This window comes from Erithacus rubecula (assembly GCF_903797595.1).
Source record: "Erithacus rubecula genome assembly, chromosome: 9".
In the NCBI taxonomy this organism is placed as follows: Eukaryota; Metazoa; Chordata; class Aves; order Passeriformes; family Muscicapidae; genus Erithacus; species Erithacus rubecula.
Window position 1 is genome coordinate 29,032,946 of NC_136660.1, and position 15,955 is coordinate 29,048,900.

Genomic DNA, 15,955 nt, shown 5'->3' on the forward strand with positions numbered 1-15,955 from the left:
AAAGCTTTTTAGCGTAGGCAGCAGAGCTCCCCTCCTCATACCCCTTCCCCCAGCATCATTATAATTTACAGGATTCATGTGACCATGTAAATACCTTGTGATTACATGGAAAATACCTCACAAATACACAATAATTACAAGTTCATGCAGATTACTTAGTAAATACATTTGTAGTAAGAAAATAATTCAAAGATTAATTATCCCTCAACTCAGAGTATTTAAATTATTTCCCCCAAAATGTACAAATATATTTGTAGTGACTTCAAGGCTGGTGGAGAAGGGGTTATGATGGTTCTGATCTGAGAGGGAAAAATGAAATTTGACAGGCATGGATTATTTAAAGCATGCAGACGTGAGCCATATAACCATTACACTTTGATGCAAATCACAGAGGAAAGCACAGGAGGGATGGCCTGTACAGAGAACTAGTGGACAAAGTTAGGATTTCCTGCCATCAACTTGGGATTCAAACAAGTAATCATTTAATGGCACTGCAGCATTACATTTCTTGTTGCATGCATTAATGTCAGCAACTGGGACAAACATTTTGACAATTCTATTAAAATGCTTCACCATTCCCTATCTAACACCTGTTAGCTCTAATTTTCTTTCCTGAGACGTACATCAGTAGACAGTGCAGATTCCAAATCATTTATCACTTTTAAAGTGCTTCCATATGAGCATTTTGGGGGGCTTATCTTGGCCTTAGGAAAACCTTTTCTGATGTATTAAAATTCAGTACTTAGAGGGGGGAAAAAAGTGTAGACATCAATGTTTCATAGCATTCATGTCTGGTAATTATTAGCCTAAATTATGGCTCGCACATGACTTGACAAAGTGGACCATGCATTTAAAAAAGCTGCTCACTAGACATGCACTGCTCAATATGTTCCAAGTTATTGAGATGTCAGTCAGTAATCATAAAGCAAACACCCCTCACTGAAAGGACTCTGCTAAGAGGGCTATGAGGCCTGGGGGACTACCTAAAAATGTCAGAAATGTTACAGTCTAAATGAATGACATCAGCAAGAGAACGTGTTTAAAAACATGTGCAATTACCTAATACAATAAAATGGAAATCCTGGAACATGACAGACCCGAGGAGCAGTGCTTGGGAAGGAGCATTTAAAAACAAAACAAAAAAAACCAAAACACTCTGCTCTGGAATGAGAAAACCTTCACATGTACATAAATAGGAAAACCGTGAAAAATGATCACATTGGTGTTTTTACAGCTACACGTTGTGGAAAGGGGAAGAAACACGTTATATTCTTTATCTACTGGCACATAATAGACTTGCTTATCATTATGTATGTTAAATCACTCCCTGTGTTGCTCCTATCATGCAAAACAAGGTGTTCTGTGAATTAATGCAGTGTTGGTAATCTCTCACCTTTTACAATGCTGACCACAAGTTAATCAGCTTGCAGGGGGATGAGTGTTATGTACAGTATTTTAGAAGCACTTGCCTTTGCAATGCAATATCCTTTATGAAAGATAAGGCCTAACCTGTTCCCACCAAAGTGTGTGGGAATTTTGCTGATGATTGAGGTGGGTAAAATAACAGGTCCAACATGCTGGATTTACACCAAGAGCCTCTGCTGTAAGAGGAATGCAAGGAGATGTGACAGAAGGTGATGTCTGGAGAAGCAAACACCAGTGCTACAGCTTGGGCTCCGTGAAATTTTCCAAACACAAATTTTAATTTTTATTACCTGAACCGCGCGCACGAGGCAGCTAAAAACTTGTGAGCACCCTTTGAAAAACTGGGCTGCACCTTTTGCATTTCTTAAAGGCACGTGCAGAAAGCAGAGCAACAAAAGCCAGAAAACCAAACCCCCGAGGCAGCTGGCAGCCAGCAGAGCTGTGCACATCTGTGGGCAGTTTAAAAACGTCCATCAGCGCACCCAGACGCACCTTTCCTTTCACACGTCTGCTGTTTACTAAATAACATTTCAGCACAGTTTTCATCTTATAAGGAAAGTGTTTGAAACTTGGAATAAGTGCACTTAATTAAAGGGAGGCTGTGAAAATGTGCACTAATCTGATATGACTAATAGCAAAGTGCATGAAATTGCTAATTAGAATTTCATTAAAGGTGCTGCTTTATCAGACTGCGAATATCACAACCTTTAAAATTCTTTCAGGAAAGCTTAATTCCTTTTCAAACAGAAATATTCTTTAAAGACATTTGATTTGTTCTGAAGGAATTTGTAGCTTAGGCTGAAACATAAAATGTTGCCAGTATTCCACGGGAGTAATATTTGAATAAAAATGTGTATCAGGTACTTTCTTTCATCAGGCAGATGAATAATTTTTTTGAAAATATTATTGTTCAAATAATACAATCAGCTAAGAAAACTAAAGTTTAATCTTTAGATTATTTCAAACATAATTTGTTTTTATGCCTATACTGTAATATTTGATATGCTTTTGCTTTAAAGGAGGAAAGAAATTAAAAGCTTGCTTCAAAAGTAATGTATGAACAATAAAATATACAGTTATGAATATATTTCTTTTAAAAAAACAGGTTTTGGATGTCCAGAAAAAGAAAATTAATTGTCTACCTTGATTTTTAAAAATACATCAAAAACTAGTATTCTTTGTGAAATATCTTAGAACATCTTAAACAGAAATAATAATAATTTTAAAAAATCTGTATTTTTAAGGTGTTGTTGGAAAAAACCTCAAACTGCTCAAATACCCGTATTTCTATAATTTGGTAACAATCCAATTTATTTTACCTTTTTTTTTTTTTTTTTTTTTTTTTTTCCTCCATTGCTGAGACTTAAAGCTTGCTGCTTTTTATTTAATTTTTTGCTGCTTGCCTCTCTTGTCCAACAGCAGAGTTCCTCTCTCTGGATTTATTAATTTTGGAAGCACACACTGCCATCAGCGATTTTATTTGTACCTGAACAACTCCTTTTTGCCCCCTTGCAGTGAGTGATGGGGCAGTTCCAGGCTTTGGAAATCTCAGGGAATTCAGGTTCACTTTTTCTGGAAGAGCAGCTTTTTCCCCTGATTTTTAGGAAATTCTCTTCTCCACGCTGATCCTTCCTCTCCCAGAGCAGGATCTCTGTGGCAGAAAAGTCTTTCCTTCCTCAGCTTTACAGTGAATCCATCCTCACACAGGGTGCTTTTGACAAAATTCTCACTTATTTGCGTGTCACACTGTGATTTTTGGTTCAGCAACCACCAGCTTTGCTTGCATAAGCAGAGAAATCTTGGGACTTAAATAGGTAACAGCAAAATGAAAGATCCTTGAAGCAGCTGAAGTTTGTGTGTATTAAAAAAAATAAAAATATCCATCAAGGCTCTCTGTTTGTGGGCTGCAATTATTGCTATTAATATCAGCAAAAAAACCCTGTAGTTTTGCTGGAATTAAGTATTCAGAGCACATTTTTAGAAAGTCAAATTAAAAACTAATCAATGCAAATTTACATGACAAAAAGATTCTTGGAAATGGATAAAGAGTGAACAGAAGAATCTTTACTTATGAGATAGTATTTTATTACTTTGAGCATTTTTTAAAATCACATGTCAATTACAGTTTGGTGTGATTTCAGCTCTTGTTATAGGTATTTTCATGCCAGTAGGTATTTTATCAGTTGGACAAAGCAACACATAAAAGTCATTTCAGCTTTCTTCATAAATACGCCAACTTTCTTTATGTATATTTGCTTTCTACAATAAATACATTGATAAAAAATCAGTCTAGACTCAAATAAATGAAAATTATGCTTATTAAATCTAATGTCTGGTGTCAAAAGTGAGGTGTCAATCTTACCTATCTTACTTCTAAGCAAGGCAAACAAAGCTGCTAATTATAATATTTAAGTTTAAATATAGAATTATTGTTCAAATACAGGAAACAATGGTGTGGTTGTTCTTTCTACAGCTATATGATTAAGACTACTTATGTCTCATTTTATGCAAAATAAATGACACATGATTGTGATTTAATTCATGTTAAGTAAATGTCTACAGGGATTTATGACAAAAAAAAAAGTCAATAACAATCCATACCTTGTTACTTGTCAATAACTGCATTCAGAACAGTGGGGAACAGGGAAAAATAAATAATTGCTCAGAAAAAAACCCCAACCCCATGCATACCCGAAAGGAGTAGCACACAATAATTTACACCACGTTAATCTAAGGCTGCTGGCTGTAACACAGTGAGTGTTATAAATTAATGCAGTTCTGTGCTATCCTGCTGTACTTTATTGTCCCTTTCCTAATGCCACCAGTCCCAGATTGAAGGAGCCTCAATCCCCATGGCTGGGCTGAGATTAGCACACTCCATAAACGTGGGGCTGCGCTCAGTAAAGTGTTTGCTGAGCAAAGATAAGGAGCTGACATTTGCAATTTCCTTCTGAAATTACAGGATGGATATGTTTTGGTGTGCAGAGGAAAACAAGAGCAGGAAGAGCCCCTGGTCCTCCCCTCTTCCTGGGAATGTGAGGCATGGGTGGCTTCCAGCTGCTGCAGGTTGGATTTGGGGTCTGGTCTCCAACATGACCCCACTCTCCAATAAGGGCAGGGGATGTCCCAGAATGGAGACATATAAAGGTGATATGACATATATTAGGTCATAAAAAGTACTATCAGAAAGTCTTAATGTGCCAAGTTTAAGCCCTGATGCTACCTGGTGGCAGAGGGGCAGCTGTCACCAGCGTGCCCTGGGGGCCCGTGGGACCAGCCCCAAGCACCTGGCTTGGCACACCCCATGGAAATGCAAACCTCTGATAGTTTGGGGTGAGACTAAAAGCCATATAACTGCCAGGCTGGATTGCTCAGCCTGTGCTGCTTATGAAGGATGATGTGAGGCTGTTCCCAGCTTTAAAAGGAGAACTTGTCTGAAGGTTGACTTTAGTGGGTTGTAGGTGCAGGAAAGGTGCTGAATCTGGCTCGGGGTAAAGAAGCCAGGTCTGTTTGCAGGATTGACAGAGTTTGCCCTGGTCTGACAGAAAAGTTGTCTCCTTTGCTCACAGGTCCTGTGTAGAGCCAAGAGTTGAACTCAATGATCCTTGTGGGTCCCTTCCAACTCAGCATGTGATTCTGTGATTCTGTGATTCTGTGATTCTGTGAATGTGCACACTTGTGTTGTGGCCAGTGTACCACCTTCCACAATTCTGTACAGCTCCCCTGAGCTCCTTTGCCACTGTTTGGCTTGACAGAAAAACACCAATCACAAAGAAAAGCATCTGGTTTTGCCAGGAAGCACTTTTTCATTACCCACCTCCTGTTGACTAGACTTTGCTGGGGCCCAGCAGATCACAACATGGATCCTAAAGGGACATACAGATCTTAAAAATTATCTATTTCCACCCTGTGCCATGGACAGCTTTCACTAGACCAGGTTGCTCCACATCCTGTCCAGCCTGGCCTAGGACACCTCCAGGCATGGGGCATCCACAGCATCTCTGGGTAACCTGTGCCAGGGCCTCACCACCCTCACTGGAAATTATTTCTTCCTAAATTTCCCAATTTCTTCTTTCTAAACCTGCTCTCCTTCAGTGTAAACTCTTTCTCTTATATCCTACATGTCACTACATGCTCTTGCAAAGATCTCTCTCTCTCTTTTTCTTGCAGGCTACCTTGAGGTACTGGAAGGCCATTAGATGACCCTGGAGATTTTTCTTTTCCAGGCTGAAAAATCCCAATTTTCTCTGCCTTGCCTCTCAGGGGATATGTTCCATCCCTCTGGTGATCTTGGTGGCCTCCTGTGGACTCACTGCAGCAGGTCTGGTGGCTGAGGGCCACCAAAGCAGGACACATTATTCCAGGTGGGGTCTGTCTTGACCTGCTACCCATTGTCAGCTCACGTCCAGCTTCTCATCCACCTTCCAAAAGACTGACAGATTTCATTCCTGTGCTTCACTAAATGACCAGTCAGAAAAAAACAGAGATTGCTTGTTCATCCCTCTGGTGGCAGAAGCATTAAATCTGCTAATTATATTTACAGTGAGCCAATAATCCTACATTTTTTGTTAGAAGTGATGGCCAGTAGCACAGAATAAGAGAAGCAGTGAGAAAGGAGAAATAAGCAGGAGCTGCATAATCTTTATGAGACTGTATGGATTCCACCCAATTCCTTTGAAAATCTTGCTTTGTTCCTGACTTTTATCTTATTTTCTTTTTTTCAGCCTTCCTCTGCATCTTGTCTTAGATTTACTCTTTGTCTCTTCTTCATTTTTTTTCCTTCTTGCTTTTATGCTTTCTTCCAGGCCATCTCATTTATTGTCCAATACCTTCAGGCCTGATGGCTTCCTGTGGAAATCCAACATGCTTTGTATTTTCCTCTTCCTTAGTCCTTGCCACATGCAAGATTTTGCTATTCTTTTCCTCAAGTAAACTTCTTCCCGCACAAAAAGACTTGCTAAAACTCATAAAATTATTGGTGCTGCTTAAGATCAATGAACAAATCACTTCCTCTGTCACCCTGGGTTGTTTCAAGACAAACTTCTTTTCTAAGCTGTGTGGGAAAAGTAAAGCAGTCTAGTGTTTTTGGAAGAAAAACTGAGAGAAGAAAATTTATTTTCCCCACCTTTTGTTGCATATGGCTTGAAACTTCAGCTCTGCACACAAATTGCCAGATTCTGTATTGTTTTATCCTCACCTTTGTGAGTAATCCTGCCAGACTGGACATCATACATCATAATCAACTGGAGATCATACAATAATAGACTTAATTCTGCAAAGTGCTGCTTTATAATTCCCATAACAAGCTCCTAAATAATTCAAATAGCAAACACATCCTGCCCCTCAGTGATGGGAGGTTGTTTAGATCAACACATGCCCCATCTCCAGGATCTCACACACTTCAGGAACTCTACAAAGTAAATTGTTGGTTTCTGGCAGCAGGGAGAGTGCTGGGAGCAGAGGGATCTGTTTCAGCCTTTTTGAAAACATCACCCACCCATTTTACCCTTACTTGTACAACACCAGGAGAATGGAAATCACTTGGTGAGACAACAGCCAGCATTGGCACCACCCTGCATTGGATTCATTTCTGAACTCAAATAAAGGTTTTAATGCCAATTGTTTTGCCTGCTAGATTTATGTACCATGCCTTACATGTTTATATAGATTGTAAAGGTCTAATATGAACAATCAAGCAATTAAATAATTTTGCACTGCCTGTGGAATGCACATGAAAAGGTAATCACACCGTGGTGCCTCCCATCCCTGCAATGGAGGCACTTTGAAGGTTATAAATAGACAAGAAGCCTCAGAGTAAATTAGCAACACTATAATTTCCACTAGACACCTGCCTTGTAGTATGGAGGTGCCCAGGTGCTCTTTGTACTTGTACATATATATTTAAAACCAGTGTTTTGATTTCTAAATACCCCAAACACTCCTCTGTTTGTAATATTAATTTTCTGGCTCTGTTTTCAACTACATACTGATTTCAAATAGTCCTAGGAGAAAAAAAGGAGGGTGAATAAGTCTTTAAAATAATTTGAGATGAAGTTGTATCCATGAATTCCTGGTCTGATCTAAACCTCCTTGAAGTAATTTAAGAGTTTTGAAGACACTTTTGTGGTCTTTGGCTCGCATATGCAGCTCTATTAATTCTGCATATTAAGGACCACCCAGTTTTCAGCTGGTGTCTTTAAGCTTCAGTGGAATAACTCTAGCTAAAGATCTTATTCAGAGACAAATATATAAGGAAGTGAAATTATTCAGCTATATAAATCAGTAAATACTTCTGTTACCCTGAAACTGTGCTAATAACAGCATCAACTCATTAAAGAGTCTTTAGATAAAAATAACAGTTGCATTCAACAGAGTTATAAATGATGCAACACTCAGTTACTTTTCAGAAATCAGCTACTGTAAAAAGCAAATATTTAAAATAGAGAAATATCCCTTTTTCCTACTCCAGACAAATCACAGACTCACAGCTCCATTTTTGCATGATTTTATCTCTTCATTAGCCACTACAACAGTGGGCAGTGTTGCATCAATATTACAAACACATTTCCCAGGCATAGCTGATAGTCTTTGGAGCCAGTACCACACATCTGAGGTGCCTGAAAAACACTGAATTGCATTTCATAGCTCCCAAATTGACTTGTTTAATTTAATTAAAAAAGCCCACAATATTTTAGGAGTAAGCCTGTTCACCAAAACAGTAAAAGTCTCCTTTTGTTGGCATGCATGTGTATAAATATATACATGTATGTATATGCATTTATATATATACACCTGGCTAAGTTTGGGTTCTGTTCTGCTCTCAAAGATCTAAATATGGAAACTGTGAAAGGCTGACTGAATTTTTCAATTCTCTTCCAAAGATGGGACCAGCACATTCTGCTGCTTCTGATGTTTTGGAAAGCAGGATATTCACATCACAGCACGAGACTGGGTGTGTGTTTCTTACAATTCCAATTACACAAAATATAACATTTTTGCTATGCTATCAGACTTTTCTGATTGCTAAAAACAGGAATATAGAAATGCTACTTGCTGCTGTATCATCAGGCATTGAATAAACACAAAGATGCAGGCTTCCCATCAGCTATATCCCAATCAATTTAACATAAATTTTATTAATTGAAACCTTTTCACATAGGCATTGTAGCTGAAAGGTAGTATAATAATGCTCTATTTTGGAATATCACTTAAAAAAAATCAAAATTTATCAAGTACTTTCATGGCTTGGAGTGGGCACTTGAGAGTTGAGCAGCAGATGTAACATTTACACTGAAGTGCCTCTCACAGGCACTGGACATGTGTGAAATGGGTAAAATGTATTATAAACCTTCTTTACCAGTGAGTCAGTAAGGAGTTTAAGACCTTGCCTTCCAACCTTTTTCTGTTCAAGAGGTAGGTGAAAATGTAAAATCTTGCGTGTTTCATTCTACAGGTTTCTTTCCCCACTGCAAATAGACTTTAAAAAATTAAATAAAATAAAAAGATCCATCAGTCTAGCAATATGCATTCACTGCAATCATGTTTGATGTGTCCTGAAGAATTTGACTGTGCATATCTTGCTGGAGGAAACATGTGTGTTATTTATCAGATAGGCTTGTCTTCTTTCCAGGACTGCCAAGGATAATGTTATGCAACTTTACAGGACAAGATGACAGATTACTGGGTTTCATGCCAGTAAATGATCTCTGATAATGCTGGGAACTAAATATAAAATCAGGAACTGGAGAGATGCAAGAAGTTATGTCTCTTTTGGACTGTTTCATAGTTTACTAGAGAATAGAGAGTTCTGAAACTTGGACTTCTGGAGCCGTGGGCTGTGGAATCTAAAATATTAGGCACCCAGCAGAGGTTTTATACAGTAGTTTCCCCTAATCTCAGAAACATCTGTTCATTTTTAGAAGTAAATCTGTATACAGTTTACATTTCAAGGAGGGTCAGATTCTATTCTTCAATTTCCTTTTTGTGTGTGTGCCTGTGTATCATTTATTGTGTTTGCAATCAGTGTGGGGTTTATCCCTGTTTTCTTTCTCCTCCTGGTGTTGCCTATCCCCTTGAAATAAAGCTGGCTCATTTTCCAATCAAGCAATATGTAAATAAAAATTATTCTACAAGTGTCAGCATGTGATATTCCCTCTTTGTGAAAACTGGGAGGACCCCAAGCAATGCAAAAAATAAAATACCTTCTGGAGACATGGGAAGGGATTTTCCTTGTACTCAGAAGCTGCAGGACTTCCAGAGCACATCAGCCAATTGATTACCCATTCAGTCTACCCTGTTTCCTTTCATAGAACAAATAAGATTTATGACAATTTAGAGATGAGATGAAGTTTTGAAGCTTCATTTGATTTTTCAGCTTCAAAGAAGGAAGGCCTCCAGAACAGAGACACTGGGTTGTTACCACATAGAATTGATTTTTCTGGAGGCAGCTCTTCCATTCACCAACTTGACTGGAGGCCCTTTTTGTAGGAATGCCTTCCCAGAAATTCAAGGGCTGGCAGTGAGCACAAGGGATGTTCCCTCCTAAGTTTCTTTCCATTCTCTTAACGTTGGTGTTGGTGTCCAGATTGCCCAAGGCACGGAGGATTTGTTTTTAAATGAATTTTCAAAGCAGTCAGTCTGGTTGGGTGATAGCCATAGAAAGGTTGTCAGCTTAAGCTGTGACAATAGGAAATGCTGGACAATCATGTATTCCTGTGGTAATCAAAATGCATTTTCCTTGTGGTAACACAGGAGCTCAGCACAGCAGGGGGAAAAGACCAACCTGTTTACACAGGCTTTTGGGGTTTAGAGCCCTTAATGAGTGATGCTGTAGGATTGTGCTGGTGCAGGTACCCAGATCCTGTGGGTAATGCCAGAAAGCATCTCCAGTATGTAAGAAAAAGAATAATAATTAAAAAATATATTGGTGTGAGAAATCATTTCAGTAGTTTTGGCTTTTCAAATTTTTGCTTGATTGGTACATTTGGATGAATCTACTGGCATGGAAGCTAATACCTTCATGAAGAATTAAAAGGGCATGGAATCTTGAGCAGAAAAGGCAGAACCCTAAACTAGGTTGCTGTGTGCCTCTTCTGTGGAGAGCTGCCCTTTGCTGTTAAGCAAACAGACTGCTGAATTATGGCTCTTAGCAGTGTTTGTGGTTTTACTCCTCTTTACAAATTACTGGCTGGAGGTTCTGAATCCCTGTGGTCAGATCCAAGTGGATCACCCCCTTTGGGGCTGGTGCAGGTGCAGCTGGTTTTGGCCATCCCTGCTGTGTCTGGCCCTGCCAGCCAGGCCTGTGTGCATGCAGATACTCTGGAAGGGTGTCAGGACTGGCTTTGCAGCTCCAGGGACCCAGGCACACCTCTCCTGACCCAGGCAGTGCATTCCAGCTGTGAATCCACATGCTGCTTGCAGCAGAGCCCTGACAGATCTGCAAGATGCTGTGTGTGATAGCAGGGAGATGTACAAGTAGGTGTAACCTTCTAACTCCTGGCATTTTAAACCACTCTGCCTTTCTTGTTCTTCCAGCAGCCTCTGTGTTGAACAATATCAGGCAAAGGACAGAGATTGTAAATCTTTGCCTGCAGGAACTTTAGAGATGTAGGAGCAAATGCTAAGAATGCTCAGGCCCGAGGTCCTTCAGGTCTTCAACATTTCTCCCCAGAAGTTTTTGGAGACAAGACAAAAATATTTGGCAGTACTGAATGAATCAGATAATGCAAGGCAATCCAGAAGGATGAGTGTTGATTTACCTGTTTCTCCCCGAAGAGAAGGAGGGGACACGCAGGGGAAATGTTTTCCTTGATCAAAGGCCATGGTGAATGACTGCAGTAAAATGTATCAACTTTCATGCCCCATTTAGCTACTGCAATGGCTAATGAGAAATGTAGAAGTTTGGTAGTTCTTTGACAGCTCTGGGAGCTTGGAATCAGGTTCATGAGGAACCATTGCAATGCTAATCAGAAATTGTTAACTTATAAAAACTTTATCTAGAGATTTTTCCCCTGCTGTTTGGACTGTTGCCTATGTCAGAGCAGATAACTGATTCCATCATGCAAGATGTTCCTAGCAGAGGTTTTCAGTGATAAATCTTTTATATCATGTTGGAAAAAGGGAAAACAGACCCCTAATTGTGCTCTAAATGACTAAAATTAAGATATTTTCTCTCTTATCCCAACTCCTCCCATAGGGATAGGTAAATTCTCTTTGGTTACAGAGGAGTTTCTCTGTTGACTAAGGGGTCTGTACAGTAAAATGCAGACTAGCTTCTGAATATGGAAAATTACCATCCTTGTTTGGATTCAAAGTATTAATATTGGTTGAAATATTTAAAAAATCCTCTAAAGTAAAAGAGGTCCTTTTCTAATGCTGAAATTTACCTTGGGCAAAGTTAATTGGGACAAATTTCCACATGAAAGAATCTAAATGAAATATTTTTACTTATGGCTGTAAGTAATGACCCCTTCTAACCCCTCTATTGTCAGTGAAAAAAAAAAAACAAAAATACCTCTTAACAATTTTCTAGATGCAAACTGGAAGACAATATAACTTTTTTAAAAAAGTCTCCTAATTCCAAAATTCTGCAGCATCCCTCATGTTCTGGTAGACTGGATAAGGAGAGATCTGGATTAAAACTGGTTTTACAAAAGCAAACCCAGATTAAGAAGGTTGATGAGTGAAATGTAAAACCACCTCAGATTGCTCAAAACTTTTATCTGTTTCTCTCTTCAACTCTAAACTTTTTTGTGGATGAGATAAAATAGGAGCTGAATCCAAACAAGCCGGTTTTGCAAAAGCTCCTCAGCTCTTCTCTAAAAATAAGATTAAAGAAATCCTCTAGACTGCTGGAGATGACTTTATCTTGTTACATTGCAAACCTCATTCCCTTACTTTAAATCTTCTTCTCTCTTACTAAAGATAACTAATAGGGATGCTGAGAACCATTGTATTCTGTTGACATCTTTAAACATAAAGCAAGCTATCAATATCTGGCTTTCAAGGGGTCTCTCTGCTACCATTCCCAAGTACAAAAGTTTATAGTCATATCATTATGAGAAAGACATATTCCTACACATGCTAATGGAATTTACTTTTGTGAATCTTATTGAGGAGCCTGGGACACCGAGGACATTATTGTGCTGTGATTTGTGCTGGTGTAACACCCCTGACTTCAGCAGAATTACATGTGATTTCCTCTTTGCTATCCTGCAGCAGACAGGAGTGGGTCCAGAGACACTGAGGGCAGGAAAAAGAAATTCTGTGCCTTTTAAAGACAATTTATAGTAATGAAATATGATAGCTAAAATCACATCCCATTACGATAGAAAATTATGACATGGTGACTTTCCTGGAGCTGTGTTCAATTCTTTGTGAGGTGAACTTACTGTGACAGGTTTAGACATTTGTCTGGACAAGCCTTGCATATTGTTTGTAAGAATTCTTGTTTTTAAAATAGTACTGATGGCAACAGTTTGCACAGAGCTATCAATATGCACCATTCTTGGCAAAGAAGTATCTGGCAGGGAGAGAGGAGGCAAATTCTTTTTTCAATTGCCACAGTGAGAAGTTAATGGAATGGGTCTAGATCTATAAACACTTGAGATGAGATTCTGGCTCAATATCCTTTGCACAACTCACTGAAAATGCTGACCAACACAATAACTTAATTAGGATCAACTGAACTCATCTAAGCCTCTGAGTACTTTCCCTGATGATGTTTTTCTTTGCTTTTATTTAGCACGGCGTGATGAGCCCGTTTCACTATCTGACACCCTCTGGGCTGAGTGCATCCCTGTTGTAACAAGATCTCTCATATTTAGAGAATTACTTTGGGATGAATGTGGTCTCTTGTGTTTGCACTAAGTATAATACAGACACTAAACTGTGGATTATTATTTCCTAGTGGGAGATCTGTGCCTTGTGATGAGATTAAGGAGGATGCAGCTGTGAACGGGACCAGTTTGGCTAAGTCGCTCCAAAAAAATTTAACTAGAGCAACTTTGGTTTGTGAAAAACTGGCTATGTGCTACATTCAGGAATAAGCTCCCACATAAAATCCTTGCAAAGCATGTGCAAAGCTCCTTTGTGGTAAAACAGAGCTGTTTTGACTAGCCATATATGTTTCCTGTGTAAATCCGCCACATCCTGGTCTGTAGCTCGCTTGCATATCAAGTTTTCATGTGAGTCAGATTCCCAAGGCATCTTTGCAGAATAATAAAGTCATACATGACCATGTAAATGATACCCCTGAAAAGCCCCTCAGTCCTATTCAAAGTCATTTCCAAGCCCAGATTTACACATTCCAGTTTCCAAAGCTGCTCAGATAATTGCCAAAACAAGAGCGCTTCACTATGCTCATCTCTAATTAGTAAAATCTGACTTTTGTCTTCCTGTGACAATAGCTTTGCATGTCTCTGAGAAAACAGGAGATTTATAGGATATTGGTGATATTTATTTTGAGATGGCATTTTGTTCATCATTTCAATACAGCCAAATTAAAGGCAGTATTTCTGTTCATTTAAATCATAATTTGTGCATTCCTTTTATCATTGCAATCCCTGAGAATGTGGAAGATACAAAATCAGTATAACACATTAGCAATAGATAATACAGTCTAAATAAACATAATAAGCTTTCCTATATGTCTCTAGACCAAACCTTATCTAAAAATACCCTAATGAAGCTGAACCATCCAATTACTTGTTTCTTGGAGGAACCCCTTATTAATGACATTGCAGTGAGGGAAAAACATTAATTATTGGACACAGTGGGATCTTTTACATTCTGTCTAGTCTGAACAGCACCAATTAATACAACAATAATTATCAGCTAGCATGGCAGGCTGGCTGAGCACAGCTCCTATCTGCTGATTGGGTGGGGAATGTGGGACAGCTCTCAGGCTGTGCAGATTTCTCAGACTTGGACCCCTTTTATTTTTTTGCCCTGCTATGTGAGAACTGAGTCCTAGAGATATTAAAGCAGGTGGGTTACCTCATTGAGGAGGGGCTGTCCCTATGGGAGGCAAAGCACAGGTGCCACTGTGTGAGAAATGCCATTCCCTCCTTCATCTCCCACCCACCTGCTGTCTGACTTTCTGTCACTCCAGGTTTAACATGATCACTCTTTGATAAGCTGAGTGTGATGGCACAGGCTCTTTAAGTTGTGTGTTTGCTCCCTTGTCCTATCCCCAGCTATCTCAAACTGACAGTTTACAAATGCAGGAGCAAATGTTGACATGATTTATTGCCACTACTGCTGCTGCAGTCTTGAAAGCAGAATGTCTATTCTCCATCAAATTCAACCTGAGGCAAACACCAAGTATGGAAACTTCAGCTCAAAAGGTTAAAGTCTGCAAAAGTTGGAAGTGACTAGAGGGAGAACAATGGAAAGTGTTAGACAACCTGAATAACAGGCGTTACTACTCCACTGCCTATAATAATAATAATTCACCTTTTATCCATTGAAGATAAAAGGACACAATGTGGGAAAATTAAGCTGTATAGACATCTTGGGGATATCTCATCTGAGATCACACACCACTTCTTTCTTGTGGTTATCATGATTTTATCAGAGCCACTTTGAAGTCTATATAGCCTTATATCTCAGTTATCTACATTTCATCCTGTATGTATTTATTGCAGATGGGCCTAAGCTACTAAATTCAGATCCAAATCCAGATTCTGATTTTGAATTCCCTAAGGTCTGTAGCTAGCTTGAAGCTAGGGTCTTGGTTTGGAAGCATCTCTATTTATGGGTAAGAAAAAGGGGTTTAATATATGCTCTCCCAGACTGCTTAGCTCTATATATGTGCACACAGAGTTATTCTACCTCACATGTACATCTAGGAAAAACAGAGCATGGCTATGTAATTAAAAGCTGCCTACACTGGTATTCATATCTTAAAGAAGGATGGATTTATAAGAGAGCCTTAGCTTTGACATTTTGTGATTTCTGAGTGCTTTCCTTTACAACCCTAACAAGCTTTTATCCATGTTCTAACATCTGGAGCTCCAGCACAGACAAACACCCCCAGCCCTCCCCGGCATACAGGTGAAAACTACAGCCAGTACAGGTTATTTTACAAGTCTTTGTGCAGCGGGGTCTGTTTCTCTGTGTTACCTGTAGCCTTGACTCCAGCAGCAAACAAACGATGACACAGATGTAAATAGGGCTATAGAAAACCAGGCTGCCACTTCATTGAGAGCTCAAGAGGAGTTCCCAAGGGGAACGAGTGTCTCTTTCACAGGGAGGGGACACCAATCAGCTACACCAGGAACAAACTTCCCTTGTTCTGAGACAAGAGTGTGTAGGATAAGCAAGCCCTCTGTGACTAAAGGGAACCAGAAATGCTTCTACCTTTTGCATAATACTGATGTGCTAATTAGGGCACTGATATCCTCAGAGGGCAAGCTCAAATCTGATGATATGTACAAAACACACACTCTCCCCTCTCTCTCTCCCTCTCCCTCACTCTCACACACAGGCAAAGCACAATCAGATGGACAGTGGCAGCAGAAATCAAGAA